Source organism: Schistocerca serialis, chromosome 8, assembly GCF_023864345.2.
Source record: "Schistocerca serialis cubense isolate TAMUIC-IGC-003099 chromosome 8, iqSchSeri2.2, whole genome shotgun sequence".
NCBI lineage: Eukaryota > Metazoa > Arthropoda > Insecta > Orthoptera > Acrididae > Schistocerca > Schistocerca serialis.
Genome location: NC_064645.1, coordinates 464,163,016 through 464,175,518, shown reverse-complemented (window position 1 = coordinate 464,175,518; position 12,503 = coordinate 464,163,016). Strand labels below are relative to the sequence as shown.

General features: G+C 39.1%; 1 pseudogene; it reads left to right on the top strand.

Moving 5' to 3' along the window:
- Positions 1–4,389: 4,389 nt before the first annotated feature.
- On the top strand, positions 4,390–4,507 carry LOC126417341 (5S ribosomal RNA; annotated as a pseudogene).
- The last annotated feature ends 7,996 nt before the right edge of the window (positions 4,508–12,503 follow it).

Below are 12,503 nucleotides of genomic sequence, written 5' to 3'. Positions count from 1 at the left end.
CCTCTACAATTAAAATGACGTAATTTTAATATTTCAGTAACTTCTATCTTTTTCTCGTCTGAACTGTTTACCGTGAACGTTACACTTCCTATACGAAGCTACAGTTCCAATACCTTAAAAAAGACTTCCCAACACTTCAATTTATATTCGGGGTTAAAAAAATTCTCTTTTCCCCAGAAATATTTTTCTTGGTGGTGTCAGTCTTCATTTTATATCCGCTCTAATGCGGCGTACAGTTACTTTGCTGCCCAAATAACAAATACCTGCTACTTTTAGTGTCTAACTTCCTTCTACAGTTCTCTCAGGATCGCCTAGTTTATTTTGAAAACATTCCATTAACCATTCCATACTTTTGTTGGTATTCATCTTATAACCTATTTTCGTTCCGTTCAACTGGTCTTCCAGCTTCTTTATCGTCTCTGACAGAATGACATTGTCACCAGCATAACTCAAAGTCTTAACGCCTTCTCACCGAACTTTAATTAGCTTCCCAAATTTCTCTATAATTCTCCTATATCTTGCTCAGTATACAGATGGAGTAACATTGGGGATAGGTCACCCTGTCTCACTCCCTTTTCAACTACTGCATCCCTTTCCTCGCCTGTGAGTCTTGTAACTACAGTCGGATTTATGTAGATGTTGTAACTAACCTATGGCTCCCTATAATATTTTTCGTGCTTACATCAGAATTTCAGTGAGTTATTCCATCCAACACCGACTGAATCTTTCTATAAATTTACAGATTCCATAAACATAAGTTTGCTTTTATTCTGACTTCCAAGCTACTTCGTGTTGTAGTATTGCTTCGGTGTTCCCACTCTTCTCCAGAACGAAAACTGATCTTCCCCAAAGTCAAATTCGACGAGATTTTTATTTTTCTGTAAATTATTAGTGTCAATGTATTGGATGTCAACAATAAGAGTACAAAAGCATTCTACTGCTAAATGCAGAGCAGAGAGCGAATAGGCGGTAAGAATAGATTGATTGACTATGAGAGGGGGAATATCTCTCTGCTACAATCATTAAGGGGACATCGTATGTGAAATTCGTTTTAATTTTACATTTTCTGTTTTTCACTCCATAATGTACTTTGGACTTTCCTGAACATTTTAGTATATATAATACATTAAAATCTGCCAATTGTGAGACCTTCAAATACTATTTTGAATGTTGATGTGTGAATGTCAAATTTCGCGGCTACGCATATACTGTCACAATTGAGCAGTCATATCTTGGGAACTACACAGTATAGAAGGCTGTGAATTGCTTTGTTTTGTGCAAACTGCTACGTCTCAGATGTTGGCATTACGAATAAACAAATCAGTCCTTTGTTTCTTATACTAGTTTTCGTTGAAAGTAGTGTGATTATCGGCTATTATTGTAGTAAGCTAACTTCTATTGCGTCTTTATGCGTAAATAAAATGACTAAGTGTAAAATTAACTTACAGTAACGCAAATTTGGGGGTAACAGATATGTGAGACGCATTTTCTTCTGAAGTACTTGAAAACTCGTGTGCTAGCAGTGAAGGAAACCACGATAATGTTTCTGAAGTGACCACGCCCCCTAGTGCATCGAAAAGGAAAGGAACTTGAGAAACGGGTGACAGTGGTAAAAGCAATGAATTTATGGACAATAATGGAGGCAATCAAACGTTTTTACAGAGATATGGCAAATCCTGAGCTACTGAATAAGTATTTACATGGGAAGACAGAGAAATTCAAAATGGTTCAAATGGCTCTGAGCACTATGGGACTTAACATCTATGGTCATCAGTCCCCTAGAACTTAGAACTACTTAAACCTAACTAACCTAAGGACAGCATACAACACCCAGTCATCAAGACAGAGAATGTGAATGAGTGCTTGAGTAATGTTGTGTGGTGCTGTGTGCCTAAAAATGTATTTGTTGGCCTTATGGCTCTTAAGTTAGCAGTGTCTGATGCTGTAATAACTATAAGAGACTTAAGGGTCAGGAGAAGTTATGGGTATGACTTATAGAGAACACAGCTAAAGGATGGCGGGAACTGGATGAGCTTCGTGTACGTGAAGCAGAGTTAGCAGAAACAAGAAAGAAAAGGAGGTGGCAAGCACAGAGCTGCTGTGACACTGAAGAAGACACAGACTACAGGTCAGGGCAATTCTAGTGCATAAACGACGCAGAAATGTAAGTCTGTATAAGAATTTGTAGCAAAAGAAGTTTTAAACTTCAATATCTCTGAACTACATATTTTGCAATAAATGACCCGTTTTCTAAAAAAGTACTGATGATAGAGACATGAAATTTTCACAGCATTCCAAATGTGTGATTAGACAAATATGGAACTAGAATAATTAAAATATCCTAAGTTGTTTTGTTTTTATGTTCATTTACTTACAAAATTCTATCAAAAAATTGAGTTTTTGAAAAAAAATATAACATACACCACAATACTGTTTTAGTAATAGATCTAGTTCAGTGTATCTAGAAAGATGCATTCACTAATTATGGAAAATTCTTAGTTGGTGTCTTAAAAGTTTCCAAGATAATAAGTCACAAAATTCGATAGTTTAACATTGGCGGCGTAGAACACACAGTATCCCCTTAAAGAAAAAGTATGTGTCGATTTGGAATATAGAAGGAAACCGGTACTGCAGTCAAAAATTGACAGAGCTGAAACAGTCAGAAGTGTTATAAAAATACCACTACAATTGTTAAAATTTGCGGGAGAAGAGTATAACAAAAGTTTACTTATCGTTATCTACAATGTTTAAGACAAAAGACAAACTTTCGGACTTTCGGAAGAATACAATCGACTCAGTCCCGAGGTTACGAGGGGCCAGTAAATGTGAGAATTATTGTACAATCAGCTTGACAGCTGAAGAGTGGGAAACGTTCTGTTGGTTGACAAGTTTTGTTTTACGAAAGCTATCTACACGAGTTACGGAGATACGTTCGTGCTCAGCTGATCTCGTTACTGTGTTTTATGTACTGTCTCAAACGTACAGTTTTAGAGATTTTACTCGAAATTCGTTTGTAGTCTTCCAGACAGTCTAGTTCAGCATTCTTCCTGAAACTGAGTGTATGACACGTCTTCGCTCTAGAGACACAGTAGAAAATGGCCGCAGTACCAATCAGCCTGTATTTGACTGTTTCTAAATTACTCAAGATTACGGCAGGATGCTGGTAAAGTGATGGGAATGAGACCCCTTGAGTTCTGCAGAACGTAGCGACTAGTAATAGCCTGCTCAAAAATCAGGAGATATACGTGGGAAAACCATGGAGGCACAAGAAGATATCAGGTGTATTACATCATGGTGAGTCAGAAATTCCGAGATGAGGTACTAGATTGTGAGGCGATCCGGGAGCAGGTAGATTAAGAGTTTAGTTGATACATTGTCACGTACACACCACATGCCGCAAGAAGCCTCAGTTTAGAAGAAGATGATGTTTTGAACATTCGACAGAAATTATAATAATAATTAGGGGTATCAATGTGATTACCCAGAGCGCTGGAGAGGCCTGAAGATGGTGTACTCTAACACTGAAACCAACGGCATATGAAAAAAAACAGTACATACAGCGGATGATACCGTCTTTACTGCATACAAATAGAGGATGCCGATTGGAAGTACTTCCCTGATATGAAGCATCTGGGAAACGAGAGTAGGTCGTGGAGAGCCGCATCAAACTAGTCGGAAGATTTATAACGAAAAATAATGAGAACTTATATTAGTCGTCAGTTTATATGAGATCAAGAGTAAATGTTTCGAATACGACATAGGACTGAAATGCATATCAGTGAAATATTCGTGTCTGTCATTTTATTGCATGTTTCGTAATAGCATAAGATGGCTTATGTATTATTTTCAGGATAATCGCTTTGTGTGTGTGTGTGTGTGTGTGTGTGTGTGTCTTTTATTCAGACGGTTGAACACACAATTTGTGTTACACTTTGTCGCAAAGGAAAGTTTATTCAAAGGCAATAAAGATTTATTATCAGTGTCTACCTTCATTAACATCAATTAAAACGGGACGACTCGTTTCAAAAGCCCGTGAAGGAAGATCCCAAGCAGCAGCCACAGACGGAAGATTTACACTAGTTACCTAGAAATTCAGCTAGTTAATTTGAGTTTTAATTTGAGTTAATTTGAGTTTCAAAGCCCATTAACACTGTTCCCTTCTCAGATTGGAGAACAACTAAGTTTACAGACTATAAATTGGTTTTTGTATATAGATACTTGTTTGTAATATAAAACGTCTTAAATTTTTTTAGTAAAAAATATACACCACTGATGTACTAGTCATATTTAGTAACTATAATGCAATGGTTTTTTATGTGAGGCTGATTGTTTGCAGCATGAAATGGCTTGAATTTTTGTAATAATGAATACACCATACTTATACTACTTGTCAACGGCCTTGCCGCAGTGGATACACCGGTTCCCGTGAGATCACCGCAGTTAAGCGCTGTCGGGCGTGGTCGGCACTTGGATGGGTGACCATCCAGGCCGCCATGCGCTGTTGCCATTTTTCGGGGTGCACTCAGCCTCTTGATGCCAATTGAGGAGCTACTCGACCGAATAGTAGCGGCTTCGGTCAAGAAGACCATTATAACGACCGGGAGAGCGGTGTGCTGATCCCACGCCCCTCCTATCCGCATCCTCCATGAGGATGATACGGCGGTCGGATGGTCCCGGTAGGCCACTCGTGGCCTGAAGACGGAGTGCTTATACTACTTGTCATATTTGGACAAAATACAACCGTTTTTTAACGTATGGTTACCTGTTCCCAGATAAAATGACCTGTATTTTTATAATAACGAATACACACTATTTATACCACTAGTCATATTTTACCATAGCGCAAATATCTATATTTGATAACCTACAATACCGTTCTCATTTCTTAATAAAATAGAAACAATCCAGTAGAAACCATCTTACTTTATATTTAAATTTTAAATTTTAGTAAGAATTATATAAAAAATTCTTGCGAATATGAACCAGAAAAAGTACTCCCCTTTAGTTCCACATATAAGTAATGTACCAGTAGCATTCGAGGCCCCATCTTACAGCCTTCAAGAACGTGATTCATCATATGGAATCAAATATCAGTAAAGATATTCGGAATGCACTGCAGCTGATATCCACTAATTGTACATCAAGCATTGCCGCTAAGTCATGGGAGAGAGAAGTTGACTCTACATCTACATCTACACATTGCACATACTCTGCAAGCCACTGTATGGTACGAGGGAACCTGTACCTGCTTTGCCTCTTTAAGAGAGCGAATTTCTCTTTTTTTTTTTTTTTTTTTCGTTGTCATTCCAAATGTACATTGGCGGCAGTTCAGTGGTTTGCACCCATCTTCAAATGTCGGTTCTCTATACATTTTCTCAACAGTGTTTCTCGACAAGAACATCGCCTTCCCTTCACCGATTCCTATTCCAGTTCCCGAAGCATCTCCGTAACGCTTCTGTGTTGCTCGAACCTACCGGTAACAAATCCAGCAGTCCGTGTCTGAACTGCTTCGATGTCTTCCTTCAATCCGACCTAATGCGGATCCCAAACACTAGAACAGCACTCACGAATGCGTCGCACTAGTGCCCTATATGTGGTCTCTCTTACAGATGAACCACTCTTTTTAAAATTGCCCCAATAAACCAAAGTCAGCAATTGGCCTTTCCCTTAGACAATCCTTACATGATCGTTACTTGTCATATCACATTCCAGAGATACACCGAGACATTTAATCAACGTGACTGCGTGATGCAGCACACTACTAATGTTGTATTCGAACATTACTGGTTTGTTTCTCCTAGTCGTTAGCATTAAATTACACTTTTTCAACATTCAAAAATAATTACCATTCATCACACGAACTAGAAATTTTCTGCAACTTCTTTTGTGTCTTCCTACAACCACTCAACGACGAGACTTTCTGGTACACCACAGCAGCATTAGGAAAGAACTGCAAATAGCTACCAACTCTGCCCTTCAGATTATTTATGTAGGACCATACAAAAATAGCACCGGTTCGACTACACTTTCCCGGGGCGCTGTTAACGAAACCCTTCTTTCGGATGAACGCTCGACACTTGGACGAATGAAGAAAAGGTTACCAGTACCCATTCTTTCTTTGCCTGACACTACCCTTGTAACTGTTTCACAAGGTCATCGTCTCATGCAATATAAATATTTCATCCGATGCCAGTTTGCGCAATACAGTTGTTAAATTTGGCTTATTTTTCGATACCGTTACAACTGTTGCTGGTGGTAATTTTCTTCGTGCTGTTGATAGTTTTGTGTATCATTCTGTTGGAAACATACAGTATTTTTATTCGATATGGTACTGTTTAGCGAAGCTGTAAATATTAGCTGCCATCTGTGATCACATCCGTTTGTTCCTAGTTTGATTCCCATGTTCTATTGACTTGTTCAACTGAACTACGCATATAAATTAAACCGTGCTGTTGGACCAGCTTTTGGTTTTAGCCTGTTTCGTTTTGTTCGTGTTGTTCATTGCGTCACGTACCGCTGTCAATAAATATGCAGTATTCATATTCACTATTTGGTTTACAGTGCATCTGTAGATGTTAACTTTTGCAAATTCGCTGCTCTTCTTGTTGGATTTAGTCCGCTTTGGATTGCACAGCAGAGCTGCGTAGGACAATATGAACTAATCCTCTGTGTTGCTACCTTCATGCAGATAACCTTTATGTTCTGATTCCAGAGCTGCGTCGATTTGGATGCAAAGACGTAACTACCGAAAGTAACACGATAAGTATGGAAAGCAACAGCGTCGTCCGTAATTTAACTGTATGATTAAGCAAAACTTATCGAGCAATACAGTCAGCTACGTTAGCTGCTCGTTCCTTTCAGTTCCTTGTAGATTGACCAACAGTGATTACAAAGTATTTACAATAACGATAACGATAGAAATAATACTGATGAAAACGTAATTGCGGTAGAAAGATTTACTGTGGGAAATCGAAGTGGAACAAGCGGAGCGAAACAGTAGTCAAGTGTCAACAGAGTACCACACTACAAAAAGAGCAATTTGAACGTATTCCCAGAACAGACACAACATCATTGGAGAAGATGCTGCGGTCACTTGAACCAATCAATATCAGGCGGTGTACAAGACGGGCTGGTAGGGACCATCAGAGGTCCTCCAATTACAACCATCGCAGTGACCCTACTTACTGGCACAATACAGTGACCTGAAGTCCCTACACGGCGAATTGCGTGATCAGCACCAACAGACAAAATATGAAAGCTAATTTCGCAGGGAGCCCTTTCTCAAACAGTAAGATTGTGTTAATCAAACAGATTAATTTTTTTTTGTCTGGCGTGAGGTCGGTCGCTTGACGGTGCGTTTGGTGCGGCCTTGTCCGTTGCCGGAGCGCCGTAAGGCACGGAGGCTCGCTCTAGGGCCTATCGCTTCTAGTAGGGCGTGCCGCGGCAGTCCTCACAAGGGGAAGTGATGCGTCTCCTACAGCCTCTCCTTCCCAAGTGGCTCTTTCCGCCTTCCCGTGGTGCCAGACGTTAAGCTCGGCATTTTTCGGGTTCGCCCGAACGCTGCCTTGCGACAGAAGGGAGAGCTGCGACCCAACCCGATGCGAAAGCGAAGGGTGCGTGGCACAGGGTGAGCTGTGTCTGAGGGACCGACGATCTGCCCCTCTCTCTTTTCGCAGGGCACAGACCAGCAGGTGCTCTGCATGCCGACGACCTCGTTTGTCGGCGCGGGATCGCGGCGCTAGTCGGCAAGGACGCTTCGCCGCGCTCCTGGGTAACAGGGGCGTGTTCTGCCAAACCCAGGAGGTGGTGACATCGCCTGGGCCAGGTTAGCTAGGTAAAAACCGCAGAACGACTGAGTGACCGGCCCACCACCTGAGTAGGAGTGGGTCCTTGGCCGAGAGGTGGAAGCTCGGGCTAGTAGGCGGCGAAGGACGAGAGGAGCATCCGCCTCTGCGGAGTGCGGGGTGCCCTTGCCAAGGAGCGTCGAGTGAAATCTTCGACGACGGGGCCACCGAAGGGGACCAGTACAATGGCGATGGCATGCTGAACCCGGCAGCTCAAGAGTGCACTAGGTCTTGGGGCGAGGCCGGTGGGTGGTATAAAATAAGTAAATAAATAAATAAATAATAAAATAAAATATTAATTATTGTATATATATGATAGTGATTGGATGTAATTAATATTTGCTTATCAAGAACGTGGACGTTTAATTATTTGGTATCAGACGCTTGACAATGGCTTTTTCGTAAATGCAATGTTATTCGTAGTTGACCGTGGAATGTAACTCAGATAATCGGATTTCGTATTTAAATCGTTTCCAAAGACTGCTGCGGTAGATGCGGACTCAAAATCTCAATATTAGAATAATTTGCCAGCCATGTCAATTCGTCGTACAGAGGTGACTATCTACTAAACATAAAAAAGTTTACACATTTAGTTAAATCACATATATTCAACGAATAAGCCTACAGTTAAATAATTCAACTTACTTTCATAAACATAGAATATGGTGCTGTGTCAGTTAATAAAATATACGTGCTTCCCGCACCAGCTATTGTGCAAGACCTACTTCTTCTTAATGAAACATAAGAGAGTGGTAATTGTATTTTGTTTTATCAGCGACATAGCGCTGCAGTTCTGTGTCATAGGCTTTATTTATTTGTCAGAGATTAATTATTTCATTAAGATTTCGCGTTTCCGAGGAAACTCAAGCACGGGATGCAAATGTGCCTTTATATACCCCCTGAAAGGACACACCTGCAGGCGAGCGATTCACCTATAGGCACAAGAAAATCTAAGTTATCTACAACTATTTACATGACATACATTATACAGTATATTATATACAAAATTTGAATGACGCGAAGTGCGCCGTAAAAGTTCTTATGTTGGCAAAATAGAGTGCGCGCATGGGCAGAAGCGTCTATGTGACTCCGGCACTGCCGTTGTATCGTAAATTTAGATCACGCGGCACAGTATTGCAGTTCATATTGTTCGCGTGCGCACGCGTTTCTTAGTCGTTGCACAAAGAAAATATTCCACCAAGATTACATATGAAGAGTACATTCTATGAAAGGTAACTTAATTGTAAAATTATAATATTTGTTATAATACAACACAACTTTAGATTGTTGAATGTTCTTAGTTACATAGTATTGCATTGAAATACTTCAAAAAAATGTCTTTTTGTTTCAGGTGCATTGACCGATACATATCGTGTCGTTATTACAGTTTATATTCATCTGCTACACACTAATGTTTCACAGGTCAGTGTCGTCGTGGTAAAGTTTTTTGATCACAGTAATAACGCTGTATAACAACGTGATTGATACGTAAGCATGTCCATTTCCTATTTCCATTATAGTCGGTGTGATGCAGTTCGTTGTGACATAAAGCTTTGTTTATTACAGATCGGACGTGACCCGTCAAGTAATTGGTCCATATGCGTTCGTTTTCAATATTCCGTGGAAGCTTGGTTGCAGAACCTCGGACGGCACATAGCTGGCGTCGATCCTTGGATAGTCCGGGTAAGTGTATCCATCACATTTCGAGAACATTCCATTCCCTGAAGTTCCAACCAAAATTCTTCCACTCGTCGTGTTGTTTTTGGACAGGCACGTTGTGACCGTTTAATCCAGTTAACATCTTGAAGTTAGATGCTGTAGTAATGTCACTAGACGATGCACCAATTATACACTGCACATTTTCAGTTTTTTGTTAAATATAGCTCACCTAAATGGTCGTAGTTACTTATCAAAGAAATCGTTCATCGCGTTTACAAAGGTACGATGCATGATGAATATCATTAACAGTTTCTTTCACATAGGTTTCTGCGTAGTTGCAGACTTAGTAATGTACGTTAATGTCCGTGAACAGTGGTTAACTATGCAATTTTTTTTATGTTTTTCACATTTTGGCACTCGTTATCGTTCAAATTTTCACATATAACAAATTACATTATACATCATTTTTCCAAAAATCGTAAGTAATCATACATATACACGTCACATATTTTCTTAGCATAAACATAATACAGTTACACATAAACATGTTTACATCATCATTACATAGCTATAAATTGTTACATTATGTCACATTTGATTACATGAATTGCAGATACTTACATTCTCTTTTACGGTTTTACTGGGTTTTTATCGATGTTTTTTGTGATGTCATCTGAAATTAAGATAGGTTAGACACAACATTCATTACATCAGCAGGCAAGACCAGGCGTTTTCACTACCGAATAAATATTCAGAATAATAAGAGAAGGAAAATTGTTAGAATCCTCGCGTTTTGTGCGTGTGTGCATAGTGTCTGTGTGGCCTTGGCTACTGGTAGATGCCTTTCTTGCTGAGAGATGTGCGTCTAATCTACTTATCGAAGTAAAAGATCACTTCACAGATGACGTCTGTCGGCTCTTCAGGCGTTATACCAAGTCAGTGGTGCCTACAGTCACATATGTTCCGTGCAAAATTAATATATCATTCACTGCTACGTAATCATAAATTTTACCTTAATATTCAATCTTCTTGGTAGTGCCGCGGCGTTGAAAGAAAAGTTCTTCTGTCTTCAACTGCGTCACTGGTACAGCTGAAATGAAAATTTCTATACTACTTATTATCTATGTTGTAGTAAATAGAGTTTTGCGAATTGCTTAGCAATGTTTTTATGGATATGACTTTGACATTATTTAGCATGAAATACTCTAAGATCTCGATGTGCGTATAGCCCAATAACTTTGTTAGTTCTAGGATGTTGTAACAGATACGCACTAGGATGCAATATGTTAACAATAATATAAGGTCCTTCATATAGCAGACGCCACTTAGCATTGCGTCGCTTGAGTGCTACAGATTTATGATGAGTACGAAGTAGTACAAGCATTCCTGCCTTGAATTTTTGTTTTCTTTTTATTATGTTTGTGTGATGTTTGTTTCGTATCTGTGCGTGATGTGTCAGTGTAGTCAATACTTCTCTTATTTTCTGTTGAGGTGTGATTTCCTTGTCTGACAACTTAGGTAATGGTTCTAGCCATTGATCGTTCTGTTTGCAATTGAACATGATCTCGTTAGGTGTGTAATTTGTATTGTAAATATTTAAGTTATTGTGTATGTCTTAGAAAAGATTTAGGTAGGACACACAATTAGTATGTTTTGATGAAATATAGGTCCTCACGAATCGGTTTGGTTCTGGGAAAAGTCTCGCAGTCGCGTTACATTGAGGACTAAATTTTGAAATAAATATACTTTTAATGTTCTTGTCATTCAAGAAATTTCTCCATTTGTACCCAGATTAGTACGCTGCATTATCTGACAGAATTGCTTTAGGTTTTCCCACGTGCGTCAGGTAATCACTTGAGAATCGGCGTATTATAGCATTTACAGCGGCTGATTTTAAAGCATAAAGTTTTACATGTTTAGAAAATATACCGTAAAAAGCTAAGGTATATTTGACACCTCCAGAGCTTGCTGGATGCGGTCCACTTATGTCAGTATACAGAATTTCCAGGGGTTTACTCGGTAAAATAGATTGTAAATCTGTTTTTATGGATAAATTCTGAAGTTTTGATTTTTGACGTACGACATGTTTTCAGTTCCCTGTAAATTTTTCTTCTCATATTGCTAAAATAACAGTAGGTGCTGAGCTTTGCCAAACACTTTTTCGTCCCATAATGACCCCAAACTAAGTGTGTGTGCCAAATCAAATTATTTTCAGACTCTTTGGGAATGCGTAAACACCAGTTAGTAGTATTTGGATGTCGGCAATAAAATAATACAGCATTGTGTAACTTGTAATACTTAGTCAAAGGATGATTGTGTTTTTCTACCAGTAATGTTACTATCTTATACCAGTAAGGATCAGATTTTTGTAATTTAGCCATGTTTCTGCACATATCAATATAATGTTGGTGATACTGCTTGTCTTGCATTAAGAGAATCCTGTAGTCATCTATGTTTTCTAAGTCACCGCTGGTTTCATTCATACCTTGTGGAAGTCTAGGCAAAGCGTCAGCAATGGTGTTGTCCTTACCTTTTGTATACTTAATTTCAAAAGAGTAGTTCTGAAGAGTAACTGCCCATCGTGATAGTCTACGATGTACAAGTTAACAAGTTAACAAAAATGTCAGGGACTGGTAATCGGTATAAATTACTGTATGTTTGCCAAACAAATAATAATTGAATTTCTTGAATGCCCAGACTATGGAAACTGTTTCTAGCTCAGTAGTGGAGCATGTACGCTCTTATTCACTTAGAGTACGACTTGAAAATCCAATAATTCTTATCTGTTACTTTTCTTTATTCTTTACAACTTGAAATAGGCAACAGCCCAAGCCAGAACATGAAGCGTCACAAGTGATACAAAAATATAAATTGAAATCTGGATGGCTCAATATGTTTGCATTCACTAAAGCATGTTTAATTGTACTAAAGTCATTCTGGAACTGTTCCGACCACATCCAAACTTGATTCTTTCTGAGTAGATTTAACAGATGTTTACTG